Below are 15432 nucleotides of genomic sequence, written 5' to 3'. Positions count from 1 at the left end.
GCCCAAACCCTGAAACACAGCCCCAGACCATTATCCCTCCTCCACCAAACTTTACAGTAGGCATTACGCATTTTGGCAGGTAGAGTTCTCCTGGCATCTGCCCACACCCAGATTCATCCATCAGACTGACAGATAAAAAGTGAGATTTTTCCCTCTAGAGAACATGTTTCCACTGCTCCAGAGTCCAGTGGTAGTGTGCTTTACAACCACTCTAGCTGATGCTCGGCATTTTGCATGTTGATGTCGGGCTTGGGTACAACAGCTCGGCCATGGACATCTTTCGTGAAGCTCCCGACGCACAGTTCTTGTGCTGATGTTGCTTCCAGAGGCAGTGTGGACCTCTGTGGCGAGTGACGCAACAGATGATCTGCGATTTTAATGCATCATGTGCTTCAGCAACAGGTGACCCTGTTCTGTGAGTTTGCGTGGTCTACCACTGTGGCTGGGCTGTTGTTGGTTCTAGATGCTTCCCCTTCACAGTTAAGGCACTTCCAATTGACCGGGGCTGATCTAGTAGGGCAGACATTTCAGGGACTGACTTGTAGCAAAGGTGGCATCCTATGACACGTTTAAAGTCACTGAGCTTGTCAGAACGACCTACTGTACTGCCAGTGTTTGTCCACTGAGATTTCATGGCTATGTGCTGTTCTAACATCCCTGGTGTTTCCAGAACCACGCTCTGTGGTTCTAACATCACTGGTGTTTTTGGAGCCTCTCTCAACTGTTCTAACCTAGTGTTTCGGGGACGACCCTTTGCTGTTTTAACATCCCTGCTGTTTCTGGAACCATGCTCTGCCATTCTAGCATCCCTGGTATGTATGGAAACTCACTCTGCTGTTCTGGCATCCCTAGAGTTTCCAGAACCATTCTCTGCCCTTCTAATATGCCTGCTGTTCCCCCGAACCATTGCTCTTCTGTTCTAACAACCAACTGAACTGATCTGTTTAACCTCCCCAAACCGTTACATAATCCCATCCAGCCCAGGTGGTGGCCGGTGCCTGCTGGATGACAGCCAATAAACACATCTGAGTTCCATTGACGCTGCGATCTATTTGTTTAGCGATGGCAGCCTGAGTCGCTAACCTTGGGTTGATAGGACTAGCGTTGTCTAAATGATAAGCCTGTGTGTGTGTGTGTTTGTGTGTGTGTGTGCTGCTTGCAGCTCTCTGATAACATGCTGTATGAATAGACTACCCCGGCCTGTCCAATAGCCTAAAGCCCCCCGCATTCACACAGAAGAGCCAACAGTCCAGATATTGTCTGAATGCTATCAGAGGGCGGCCTGCGCGGGGGAAGCCAGGCTAAAGTCTGAACCGTAAAGGTGATCCGGCACGTAAACCCGTTACTGTTGCGGCGGAACCCCGATTTGTGGCAAATTGTGAGACAAGGTCAGGAGACACTGGGGGAACGACGTTGTGAGGTTGGACGACATAGAATTTGGCACACGCAAATAAACGGAAATTATATAATACCGCTAAATAAAATAAATAAATAAACTTTCCAGTTGTGTTCAGAAGCGGTGGAAAGGGGCGCATCAACCTGTCAGAGCAGACGTCAAAGAGGAGGCCCACAGATACATGCAGCCCTGGACCTGCCATTAACAACCCCCTCCAGGCCCAGGCACGGTTCTCCAGTCATGACCCATTGGCTTTTCCGTGAGGCTGTGAGCTTCACCGTGACTCTGTTACTGTGTTACTATAGATAACTACATGTTATGTAACGTAAGCCCAGAGCAAAGAGTGACTGGGCCCTGATCTGTCAGCTGCTTGTCTGTCTGTATGTCTTCCCTGCCTCTTTGCCTCTATGCCTGTTTGTCTTTCTGTCTGTCTGTATGCCTGCCTCTATGCCTGTTTGCTTTTCCATCTCTTTTTTAAATACAAATTTGGCCAAGCCTCGCCGTCGTCACAACGTGGTCTCAATATAAAGCTTGGCATTGCAGGTCCACAAACATACCACCAGCATCAAGCAATCCAAAGTATCTTTGTCCTGTTCTTAACCATTTACTTTTAAATGTTAGTCACTCTGCAGACTTACAGTTAGTGCATTCATCTAAAGATAGCTGAGACAACCACAGGATCTCAGGATTATTCTACTTCCTGTTGCTGAACTAACCACAAAGGAGCAACACTACTTCTGCTGTACAATATGATGTAGGCTGGAAATAAAACCAGGGCACTCAAATACCACCAGCAACATGGACCTGTATAACAGGCCGGTTAAGCCAAACAATGAATAGCTGTTAATGGTTAGCCACTGAGATTATTTACTATAGTGTGTGGATATAAGATCTAAACCGGGCTGGCAAATAATTTTGGCTTAAGGGCCACATCGGGATTAAACCATTCAGTGCAAAGCTACACAGATTTGTTTTTAGGACTGGTTAATTTGTCAAAAGCAAAGCGTGGGCTATAAAAGGATATTTTTTTCTTTCATATTGGCCATTCCACAATGCCTGAAGTGTGATTTGTTTTTTTAATGTATATATTATTTCAAAATTAAGCATTTTTTTCTAAATCCTCTTGCCGTCTGATTATTGCCCACACACTATCAAAGCCATTCTAAGAGTGCATTAAAAGAATGACTAATATCACACACTGTATCATATATATATGGCTGTAATCTATGGGTCTACTCTAGATCTATACTGTAAAGACTCTTCCAACATCTGACTAGCTCCTGAACCGACAACCTTACTGTATAGGGCTTTAATAGCTTGACTCATACAATGGTCGGCCATCTTGAGATGACAGCGTCTGCTCACTGATTCAGCTGCAATGTAAATGTTGTGCCATTTGACTTATGCATTTAATTCATGGTTGGTTTGAACCCCATATTGGATCTGAGTTGGAGTAGCTAATAGCGATCCCATTACCTTCTTACACTACCGATCTAAAAATAACTGCTATGGATTTGCACTAACATGAAAGGCTGATTTTGACAATCAGTTCCATTTTCTTACTTATTTGCTTTTTGTTGGGTGTTAGTTAGCTAGTGACATTTTTTTGTTGCTCGCTTACATTATTCAACTTTGTGCCATGACTACTGCTTGAGGGCCAGCTGACTAGCTAGCTGTTAACTCATTAAAAAGCGACTGGATTTATGGAATGCTATACAGATTTCATTTTGACCAACTATTCACTAACCATAATGTTAACCTTTATCCTAACCCTAACCTTAACCTTTATACTAATCCTTCTTCTAAACCAAACCCCAACCTTAGCAAGCAGATAGTCTGTTAAATGTTTTTGATAGTATTACTATCCACAGAACATCTAAAGGTGGAAAGTGGTAAAAAAAAGTTTTTTTAATGAAAATTAATAGCTAGCACAAACTAACTGCCATATAACCACATTCTGAATTTTGACATTGCTCACGGTAATACTGGACATTGACTTCCAATATTAGAATTTTCAGTTATTTTTGTACAGTTATTTGTAGATTTGAATTATTTTAGTAAAACAAATCTGCCATCATGTAACTGCCAGGGTCAGGTGTTCTTTACCGAGGACTCTAATGTTACAGAGGACTCTAATGTTACCGAGGACTCTAATGTTACCGAGGACACTAATTTTGCCAAAGACTCCAATGTTACAGAGGACTCTAATGTTACCGAGGACACTAATTTTGCCAAAGACTCCAATGTTACAGAGGACTCTAATTTAGCAGAGGACTCTAATGTTACCAAGGACTCAAATTTTGCAGAGGACTCTAATGTTACCGAGGACTCTAATGTTACCTAGGACACTAATTTTGCCAAAGACTCCAATGTTACCGAGGACTCTAATTTTGCAGAGGACTCTAATTTTGCAGAGGACTCTAATTTTGCAGATAACTGACATCCTGGCTAACAGGTGAAACCCACGCTGATCAACTAACGTGGGTCTAACTGTCTATAGAAAATAACTAGACATAATGAATAGCGTCTTTCAGCGACTTCTAAGTTACCAAAGGCTGTAAACACTAGGGTCTACATTTGGCTTTTCTTTAAAAACAAAGATATATATCGAGTCATATGCCAATCATATTTTTAGTCTGGTGTCCTAGGGAGATGACTGCCACCATTATAATAAAGGAAAACATGTTTGTCGAGCGCGCCTTTAGTTCTCCTCTTCAATCTGTGCCTCTTAAATCACAGGGAAATAGTTCACAGTAGGAGAGTTCCCTGCTTCTGAGCCCGCCGTAGTTCCCCTTCCTTCCATGGTGAATATGTCAACAATACACTGCTCCTTCTCTTCCTCCTTTCTTTCTCCCCCCATTCCTCTCCCTCTCTCTTCCCCGCGCCACCCCCCACTGTAGTAGGCATCGCTGACAGGATAGCGCAAGAACAAAACAAACAAACAACAACAGAAAGTGTTGCGGTGACGAACACAACCTGGTCGCCATAGGAGGGAGGTGTATGTCTTCAGAGCCATGGAGGGGAGAGGAGGCAGATGAGGAGGAGGTAGAAGAGAGGAGCTGGTTTGGGGAAAGATTTCTCTCCGCTTCATCTCTGTTTTGCATATGAAAGACTTAAGTATTTGTGTGTCTCCATGTCACACACACACACCTACTCCTTCGTCACTGGTGGAATTAAAATACATACTAGGGAAAGAGGAGACATAGAAAGATGGCCGCTGTGGTTTAACCGTGCTTGATTATAAGGGAAAACTAATGAGGGTTATGTTTCAGCCGTCCTTAGTGATAATAACCTGGAAACAAGAGGCACTTCCTGATGGAGATCACACCACCTCAACAAGACTTTGAGATCCTCCAACACAAACATTCCTCAATGCCTCAACGAGATCTGTCCTCCACCACCAGCACGTAGATAGCACACAAAGGTCTTTTTCACCGTTCCAGTAACAGCCTCCAACAACATGACGGAGAAGAAGTGCAACGGTAAGATTTTACACACTTACACGCACAGCCTCATGGGGCTGGCCATTGCCTGGTCAACCCACTGAAGAAGCTCCTAATTAGGCATGTGTGTGTGTGTGTTTGCATGGGTGTGTGCGCACACGTTTGGGTGTGAGAGAAAATATAAGATAGAGACGCTGAGTAAAACATGACCTAGGACCATGTCTACCAACAGACCCAGAGATCACACAGCTACACAACCCTGCCAGCCACAGCCTAATTATGTTCTCTCCCCCTCTCTCTCTCTACCTCCCCCTCTCTCTCTCTACCTCCCCCTCTCTCTCTCTACCCCCCCTCTCTCTCTACCTCCCCCTCTCTCTCTCTACCTCCCCCTCTCTCTCTCTACCTCCCCCTCTCTCTCTCTACCTCCCCCTCTCTCTCTCTACCTCCCCCCCTCTCTCTCTCTACCTCCCCCTCTCTCTCTCCCCCTCTGTCTCATCTCTCCCACCTGGCCCATTTATCTCTTCTTGCTGTATGTTCCTCCCTCCCCTCCCCTCCCCTCTCTCTCACTCTTCTCCCACTCTCCTCCTCCCTATTTCCCTACCACTCCCTCCCTCCTCTCGCTCTCTCCTCTTCTCCCCCTCTGCCCCATCCCTCTCCCCTCACTCTTCTCCTCCTCTCTCTCCATCCAGTCTCTCCTCTCCCTCTCCTCCTCGGTCCCTCCTCTCCCTCTCCCCGTCGGTCCCTCCTCTCCTCCTCTGTCCCTCCTCTCCCTCGTCAGTCCCTCCTCTCCCTCTCTCCACATCCACCTTTCCCTCTCTCTCTTTCCCTCTCTCTCTCTCTCCCTCTCTCTCTTTTATCCACTGAATTCAGTGTCATTGTAAAGGTCCATACTGACAGGGGAAACATTTGTTTATTTATCCAAAGCAACTGGAAATAAATATAAAATAAAAATACAAAAATTATGAAAGTGAGAAAAAAAAAAAGTTTCAGACATTCCAAGTAAACATTATACACACACAAGTTTCAAAATGTTTCCATCCAGTTTCCATTCTCCTTTCCTCTCTCTCCCCCGCTCTCCCTCTTTTTTGTGTCCTCCAGCTTTGCGTAAAATCTTTCATCTAGTCCAAATCACCGACTGCTGAACTCACTAATGCTCCTCCTACTGCCAGAGAGACAACTCCTAAACCAAACCACCTCATCTTGCTCCTCTGTCTCCAACTCATCTCCAATGCATCACCATCAAACTCACCCTAACTAAGCTAGCGTTTGACATTTCCCATTGATTTCAAATGAAAGCATTGTATTTTTTCTCACTGTCTCTTTTTTCTATCCTGCCATAAGCGTGTTAAGGACAAACGGAGCATTAAATGTGATTGTGGGCTTCCCAAATGGCACCCTATTCCCTGTGTAGTGTACTTCTTGGGCCCGGTATGTCAAAAGTAGTGCACTAAATAGGGTATAGGATGCTGTTTGGGATGCGGTCATTGTGAGCCGAGTTTCTCTTCAGTTTCTCCACACAGTAGCAATATCTCTCCCGACTACAGCTCCATCGGATCAGACGCTCATTATTTTTCAGCGGTGAAAGAGCGAGAAGCAGAAAGGCATCTTGGGATTGTTCTCCATTGTTTTGGTTTCAGCCTGTGAATTAGACTAATGGGATCTTTGTGAATATAGCTGACAAAAACAAAAGCTCTCAATCTGAACCCTTAAAAAGGGGACAGAAACAAAATGGCAACTAATTTGTAAGAATGGATTTTGCTGTCCTGTTACAGCTGCTGTTTGTCTGGAAAGTAAAAAAAACCCTCATTTTTTATGTTTTTTCTTTCATGATCTTGCAGGGTTTCTTAATTTCTTAGTTTATTGAGTAGCTTTCATTCAGTTGCATTCATTTAGGAGAACCCTTTGATGAGTCCATTTTGGTTTCATGAGGAACCATTTGGTTGCAGGTACAACCATTTTATGTTTTAACCTTTTCACAATTTTTTACATGGAACCCAAAATAACGCAACTTAAAACCCCTAAAGGTTCTGTTCGGGAAACCAAAAGTATTTTTTCAAAAGGTTCTGCCACAGGAATCGCCGAAGAACCATTATGAAACCCTTATTTCAGAGTGTACTACTAAAGCCAGTGGTTGATGTAATAACATGGCCTTGCTCTAACGTTTTCAGGGGTTGTGCTTTCCAAAGTCTGTTGATTATTCAAAGAAGGCATGGAAAAACATGGCGAAACCCAGCCCTTACAGATTCTTCAATGGCTGACTCCGGCTAGCATAAAACATTCAAACATATCTTTACCATCCGAAGAAAGAAGTCTGAATAGCTAACAGTCTAGTTGTGAAAGGCGATACTCACTCAATCTGATTCACCCGACACAGTGATGAGATAACAATACGTTTTAAACCAAGATAACCTCTTCATACTGCTCAGGCACACTTCCTGTTTCTGATTAGTCGGTCCCTGCGGTCTAGACTGAGCCTCTAGTAAAAGCTTAGTTCTCACTCACAGATATATGAACATGTTGACCTGTTCCCTCTTCCTCAGCAATCTTTGACGTTTTTTATTTACTTTCCTTTATTTTAACAGGCAAGCTATTAAGAACACGTTATTACTGGCTATTCACAATACCCATGATGTTCACAAGTAATTAATAAAAAATTTGTACCCAGAAATAAATAATATTGACAAACATTTTATTAGATAGACACATTCCTCCTCAAGGGCACCCTCCAACCCGGCTATACATTAAATTGTGGGTACTCAAATCTGAGCTTATTTTGCATCTTATTTCAATATTGTGATGCAAGAAAATGAAAAACAGTTTTACCTAATGCAGGGGCTATCCTCGGCTAATCGAGTACCAACCAATCCTTTGTTCTCGCGCTATGATCAATTGTCTTCACGTTAATAAGAGCTGTGATACATGCTGGAGGTTTCAGCAGTGCCTTGTATATAAACAGAAGGGAGTGCTTCTCAGACACTGTGTGAGGCATGCCATAGACACTGTCTGGCTGAATCCCATCCATTGAGCAAGTGTTTAAAGCCGGAAGGAAGACAGTCAGAATTGGGCTAGTGATTGTGAAAACTTCCTTCAATCCAGTTTGCCATTTCACCAAACTAAGGTTCAGTCCACATTATCCAGCACAGGAGCCTGAGTGTAAAACATTATACCGCCATGCAAATTGGCACATCTAAGAAGTACAATATAACCTAATCATCTAAAGTGTAAAACACTGCTGCGCGTCTTTCCTAAAGTCCACGCAGAGATTGTAAAACGCATGCGTTACATATATTGTGTCTTTTATAGACTGTATCTATAATAATTACTTGCAGCACATTACTGCATATTCATGAAGTAATTAGCCAGAAATAATGGTCATAAAAGGCACAATAGAAAGCAAACCGTGTTTGCTTTAAGATGCTGAGACGCTGGGGAATAAACAAATCTCCAAGGTCCACATTAATCCCAGTGTGTTCGACCTAAGAAACAACATTTTCCCACTCACATCAAAGCGGGTGGGATTGGCCAATCAAAGCCTTTTAAAATACTGGAGGTCAAGGTTCAACATGGGCATACATCCCAAATGGTGCCCTATGCCCTGCAAGTGCTGATTAAATATATTGCATTAAAAAGGGAACAGGATGCCACTTAGGACACACACAGAAACACAAACCCTTGTTTCCTCCTTCCTGTTTACTCTCAGTTCTCCGTGCCATTAAGTAACACTGATATCCTATTAGGTATGGAATCTGAAAAATGTTATTACATTTTTTTTCTTTCTGTTGAATGACTGCTTAATGTTGATGTTGTGTTGATGGAGACATTTGAGTTCAGTCCAGCCCTGGTGTCTCTTACAAAGACGGATGAAGCGAAAGAACAGAAGAGGAGAGGGACAGCCGACAGAGAGACGAAGAGGAGAGACCATTAGAGACAAACACAGAGAGACGAAGTGGAGAGAGGAGAGACCACTAGAGACAAACACAGAGAGACGAAGTGGAGAGTGGAGAGACCATTAGAGACAAACACAGAGATGAAGTGGAGAGAGGAGAGACCATTGGAGACAAACACAGAGACGAAATGGAGAGAGGAGACACCATTGGAGACAAACACAGAGAGACGAAGTGGAGAGAGGAGAGACCATTAGAGACAAACACAGAGAGACGAAGTGGAGAGAGGAGAGACCATTAGAGACAAACACAGGTAAACACAGAAGCGACAAAGCATTAGAGACAAAAAGAAAGAGAGGTAGAGGACAGAGAACAGAGAGATAAGAGCACCACAAACGAAAGGGAGATATTAGAGTAGAGAGTGAATAGGCAGATAAGTGAGAGCGCAAAGAGACACTCAGACACAGAAAGGCCACCCTCTCACAGGCTTCTGAGTGGCTGACCCATGGCTAAAGGCAGCTCTTAATTGCCTCAGCACAGGAGGGCCACTCTGGCCTGTTTCTGTACACAGGGTTTTGGAGTAGCGTCCTGACCGGGCCTTTGTCTAGTCCCCCCCCCCCAGCCCACACATCACCCCCAGTGGGAGCAGCCCCCCACCACCACCACCACGACCCCCCACCCCCCGGGTCACCTCAGCCCTGCAAGCGCACCAGGGTGCCTCTCATTTGGAAACACAGAGGGCAAGCCCCCCCGCTGGTGCTCCCTGGGAAGCCTATTACCCACGCCTGTGAACAGAAGCAGCCAGGAGATACAGGCCTGCCCAACAGACCTAGTGCTCCTGTGAGACAGTGTGTGTGTGTGTGTGTGTGGTGTGTTAAAGCACATGTGTATGCATTTGTGTGTGTAAATGGGGGCTGTTTCTACAGTGACAGTATTCCAGAACTACAAACGTTAGACATTATGTACAGCAACCTCCATAATTATTGGGACAAGTCATTTTCCTTTATTTTGACTTTACTCTGAGAGTTTGGATTTCAAATTAACTACTACAAAATGATTCTGAGGTTCAAGTGTATCCACTCAACTTTCAACTTGAGGGTATTTGTGTACATACTGGTCTCATTAACCAGAAATGACAACACTATACTTTGTTACCCATTTCAAGGGGACCAAAGACTGGGGACTACCTAGATCAGCTACGGCTGATTGACTAGATGTGGTGGGTTTTGTGGGTCTACCCTAGAGGGTCTCACCTGCTTAACATCTGGGATTTTACTTTGTGGTAAAAAATGTACATTTTAAACAGGAACAGCACTGTGTCCTCCATTCCCTACATGGCGCACTACTTTCAACTGGCACCCGACCCTTCATAACACGTTATAACCCTTCATAACACTTCCCAATACTTCGTATGACTTCATAACACTTCATAAGGTGTTATGTAGCCTGGGCCTTGTTGTCTGTATGACAGGCTGTCTGGCAGCTCCTCCAAGCAGTGTGTCTTGACTATGTCATTCTTCTCTAGGGTGACCTCATTCAATCTGGCCAACTATATGAGCTCCCCTTGACTTATTCTGAACAACGACTTTGATATAATACAAGCCATTACAACCGGGACATGATGTGGTTGGCTGATATATCCTCAGAATCCATGCTGTTAATCTATATACCCGGAAAGTTTAAAATACGACAATAAGTGCTAAATGAGCTACAGATTTTACACATTCTGTCACAGCTCAGGCTAGCGTAAAAAACTAGGAATTAAGAAAATTATAACAACTAGAAATAATGTGCTCACACTCATTATTATTTCTAAACTTTGAAATGAAATTACTTTTGGTGCTTGTCCTACGTGATATCGGGTCTCCTATTAACCGGAAATCCTACATGCTCGTTAGCTGATAGCCATGGTGTATGGTAACAATGCAATTACAGCAGTAAAAAGTCATGTGATGGCATTAGCCATGGTATACTAGCCATATACCATACCCCCTCATGTCTTAGCTTACATATACCATACCCCCTCATGTCTTAGCTTACGTATACCATACCCCCTCATGTCTTAGCTTACATATACCATACCCCCTCATGTCTTAGCTTACGTATACCATACCCCCTCATGTCTTAGCTTACGTATACCATACCCCCTCATGTCTTAGCTCACATATACCATACCCCCTCATGTCTTAGCTTACGTATACCATACCCCCTCATGTCTTAGCTTACGTATACCATACCCCCTCATGTCTTAGCTTACATATACCATACCCCCTCATGTCTTAGCTTACATATACCATATCCCCTCATGTCTTAGCTTACGTATACCATACCCCCTCATGTCTTAGCTTACGTATACCATACCCCCTCATGTCTTAGCTTACATATACCATACCCCCTCATGTCTTAGCTTACGTATACCATACCCCCTCATGTCTTAGCTTACATATACCATACCCCCTCATGTCTTAGCTTACATATACCATACCCCCTCATGTCTTAGCTTACATATACCACAGCTGTCAACCAACTAGCACTATGGACAACACGATTTATGATTCTATAATATATTCCTACAGGAATATTACCACATTTCCTACAAGCATGCTGTAGAAGATATGGCTACTCTGGGGACACAACCACAACCTAGAAGACACCTTCCACGTTGGCCATTATGTTCCAGAGGAGAATTCCCTCATTGACTATATATATTAGCATGACATAACGGTACAAGATGTGGATTAAAGGACCAGTTCTTATTAAACCAAGTGATCAAAATCCCAGTGTTTAGGAAACGTGTGGTAATCTCATGTTGCCAGTCTGCTAGATCAGAGCCTGTGCTGGTACGTTGAGCTGTAGTTTAACCACAGTATCTCATGCATAAACACACCGGCCTCCTTCCAGCACAACAGTGTGTGTGTGTGTGTGTGTGTGTGTGTGTGTGTGTGTGTGTTCAGTAATATCAATCGGCCATAATAATTTGGCCCCTTGGAATGGAGGGATAATGTATAAAAAGGGTTGTCTATTGACCACAGAGTCAGTACACCCGTTTAACATCCCACACTATTCAGGGCAATGTCCCCTTCACGACCTGGGTTCTGATATTTAGACATTAGGGAAGACTGCCCCCTACTGGCATTCCAACACCCCTTCCAACAGCACCTGGTCTCCCATCCAGGGACCAAGCAGGACTGACCCTGGTCCAGTTGGTGGACAGAGAGCTGTAGGATGCAGGATGCTGTGGGATGCAGAGAGCTGTGGGATGCAGAGAGCTGTGGGATGCAGAGAGCTGTGGGATGCAGGGTGCTGTAGGATGCAGAGAGCTGTAGGATGCAGAGAGCTGTAGGATGCAGGGAGCTGTGGGATGCAGGGAGCTGTGGGATGCAGGGAGCTGTGGGATGCAGGGAGCTGTGGGATGTAGGGAGCTGTGGGATGTAGGGAGCTGTAGAATGCAGGGAGCTGTAGGATGCAGAGAGCTGTGGGATGCAGAGAGCTGTGGGATGCAGGGAGCTGTGGGATGTAGGGAGCTGTGGGATGTAGGGAGCTGTGGGATGCAGGGAGCAGTGGGATGCAGGGAGCAGTGGGATGCAGGGAGCTGTGGGATGTATGGAGCTGTGGGATGCAGGGAGCTGTGGGATGTAGGGAGCTGTGGGATGCAGGGAGCTGTGGGATGTAGGGGGCTGTGGGATGTAGGGAGCTGTGGGATGCAGGGAGCTGTGGGATGTAGGGGGCTGTGGGATGTAGGTTGCTGTGGGATGCCGGGTGCTGTAGGATGAAGGGTGCGGCGCTGCAGGATATACTGGCCATACTGGTCAACAGTAGTGTACTAGAAAGGGATATAGGGTCTGATTTGAGACACGTGCAGTCACCCCTCCCTACCGCTGCCCAGAGGGGTATTCGCCCTGACATTTCTTAAGTCATTGTTTTTCATATCGTCCCTCTTCATTAAAATTCCATTACATTAATATATTAATTTATTTCCAGTTCTCCCTCTTCCCCATGTGCTCCTGGGTTTTCTGAGCGATGAGTTCCCGCAGACGGGTGGAGTGCGTGTGCCAGGCAGGCCGCAGGATGGCCACGGGAAGCCCCACAATTTCCTGACCTCCGGGCCCGACCTTTGGTGCATGGTCCAGAGGCAGTCATCGGCCCGCTGTCCCCCTCCCTCTGTGAAGGTCACAAGGCCTCCACCACCATCCTACCAACAATCTGCTCTGTTGCCTCAACCTCACACACACACACACACACACAGTCTCTCTGCCCCCACCCCCCACACTCTCCCCCCCTGCCTCTCTCTTTAACTCTCTCTCTCTACTCCCTCTCCACGCCCTCTCTCCCTATTTCTTTCACTCTATCCCACTCTCCCAATATCGTTCACTCTCTCATACTCTTCTTTTTATTCTCTCTAGCTCTACCTCTCACCGCCTTTCTAGATCTTTCCTTCTATTGCTTTCTACCCCTCCCCCCTTCCAGTACAGAGCGGCAGGCTGAATAATCTCTTAGCCCAAAGCCAGCTAGCTGTAATCCCGTGACGTAACAACTAATTGCCAGTAGAAGTTTGTATCATGTTTAGAAAGGCTGAGAGCACACCATGCCCGTTTAACCCCCCATGAGTGCCTGTGCACTGAGGATCTTTCGGGGATCCACCCTTCCGTGGTCTGCAGCCCTAAACGTCCTCTGTGTTGTTGTGGTCATACAACAGGGGGACGGTGCAGTGACTGGTGATCTGCCAGGCTGTTGCCCCGCAAATGACGAGATAGCCACACAGCTAATGTCTTGAGTGATAGAGGTGTTTATAATGGGCAGTGCTTCTGGAGTTACAGAGAGATTTCACTGCCCTGACTGACATGCGGACAGAGAAATACAGGACCGACTGAAGCCGTTTACACTAGCTGTTTGAGTTTAAAAAGGTCTAGTCTGGCTATTCACGCATTTCTTGCATTGTAGCAACTGATTTCAACATGTCATACCATTAAAATAATGGGGTGTTAGAATAGTTAAAGCAATGTGGTGCTACGTTAGCTAAAGCAATGGGGAATTACACAAATAAAAGCAATGGGGTGACATGCTAGCTGAAGCAATGATGTGATATGCTAGCTGAAGCAATGGGGTGATATGATCAGCTAAAGCAATAGGGTGATACAATACCTATAAGCAATGGGGTGATATGTTAGCTAAAGCAATGGGGTGATACACTAGCCAAAGTAATGGGGTGATACTCTAGCTAAAGCAATGGGCTGAAAACCTAGCTAAAGCAATGGGGTGATACGCTATAAAGCAATGGGGTGATACGCTATAAAGCAATGGGGTGATACGCTATAAAGCAATCGAGTGATACGCTATAAAGCAATGGGTTGATACGCTAGCTAAAGCAATGGGGCGCTATGATAGCAAAGGCATCTTAAATCATGCAGCATAGCTCTTTCTATTCCTGCCACATCACTGCTAATGGATAATGACAGCTGACAGTGTTACTCTGTGGGAATAAGAGAAAGAGAGAGACAGAGAGAGGGGGAGGCATAGAGAGGGACGGAGACAGTGAGAGGGGGAGGCATAGAGAGGGACGGAGACAGAGAGAGGGACAGAGACAGAGAGAGGGTGAGGCATAGAGAGGGACAGAGACAGTGAGAGGGGGAGGCATAGAGAGGGACAGAGACAGTGAGAGGTGAAGGCATAGAGAGGGACAGGGACAGTGAGAGGGGGAGGCATAGAGAGGGACGGAGACAGTGAGAGGGGGAGGCATAGAGAGGGACGGAGACAGTGAGAGGGGGAGGCATAGAGAGGGACGGAGACAGAGAGAGGGTGAGGCATAGAGAGGGACGGAGACAGTGAGAGGGGGAGGCATAGAGAGGGACGGAGACAGTGAGAGGGGGAGGCATAGAGAGGGAGGGAGGCAGAGAGAGGGAGGAAGAGGAACAGAGCGAGAGTTAACGAAGGAGGATGCGAGAGACAGGGAGGATGGGGGTGTTGTCTGTGAAGTGACGGCCCGGAGTCGGATTGGGGAGGGCGTTGGGGGGGTTGGCGGGGGGGGGGGGGGGGTTGGTGGAGGGGGGCTGGTGGAGGGGGGTTGGCGGAGGGGGGCTGGCGTTATGGGTACTGGAATATCGTAGTGGCAGCGTGGGGGTAGCTAGCTAGGGGGGGTGGTCAGGGGGTGGAGGGATGAAATAAACCTGCAGTATTAACACATTCAAAATGTATTGGCTGGGACAGTCATGGACGGGCTGTTCTGGTGTACCAACACTACAGAGGTCAGAACAGCCCAAAAATGGGTCAGTGGAACAAAGCAGTATAGGTCAGAACTGATATACTCATCTTAGCGGCTGGTATAGGAACCAAGCAAACCAACCTCCTCAGTCTCTCTCTCTAGACTACTACATTTATCTTGCTCTCTTTCTCTCTGTCTCCCTCACTACCTCTCTCTCTCTCTCTCTCTCTCTCTCTCTCTTTCTTTCTCTCCTTAAACTCCAAATTGTCTCTCTCTGTTTTCATCTCCTTTCATGACAGGCACGCACTCTGGAGTGGAACAACAGGATTAAGTAGGGAAAGAGGGGGGGGGGGGCGGGTAGGTAGAGAGAGACTGAGAGAAACAGAGAAAAAGAGAAAGAGACAAATGCATCTACTGTCTGTGTGCACAGCCCCCTCTTTTCCCTTATTCTCTCTTTCTACCTCTTTATCTTTCTCTGTCATTTTCTCCCAACCCCCATCTCCCCCCATC

General features: G+C 45.8%; 1 protein-coding gene across 3 annotated transcripts in view; it reads right to left on the bottom strand.

The window, feature by feature from the left end:
• Window positions 1–15432, bottom strand: part of LOC105021099 (nuclear receptor ROR-alpha A) — a 180827-nt gene that overhangs the window by 31772 nt on the left and 133623 nt on the right. The gene's annotated exons all lie outside the window — the stretch shown is intronic.

The sequence above is a fragment of the Esox lucius genome, chromosome 2, assembly GCF_011004845.1.
Source record: "Esox lucius isolate fEsoLuc1 chromosome 2, fEsoLuc1.pri, whole genome shotgun sequence".
Taxonomy (NCBI): Eukaryota; Metazoa; Chordata; class Actinopteri; order Esociformes; family Esocidae; genus Esox; species Esox lucius.
Note: the sequence above shows the minus strand (reverse complement) of the source record. Positions and strands in the feature narration are given on the sequence as shown.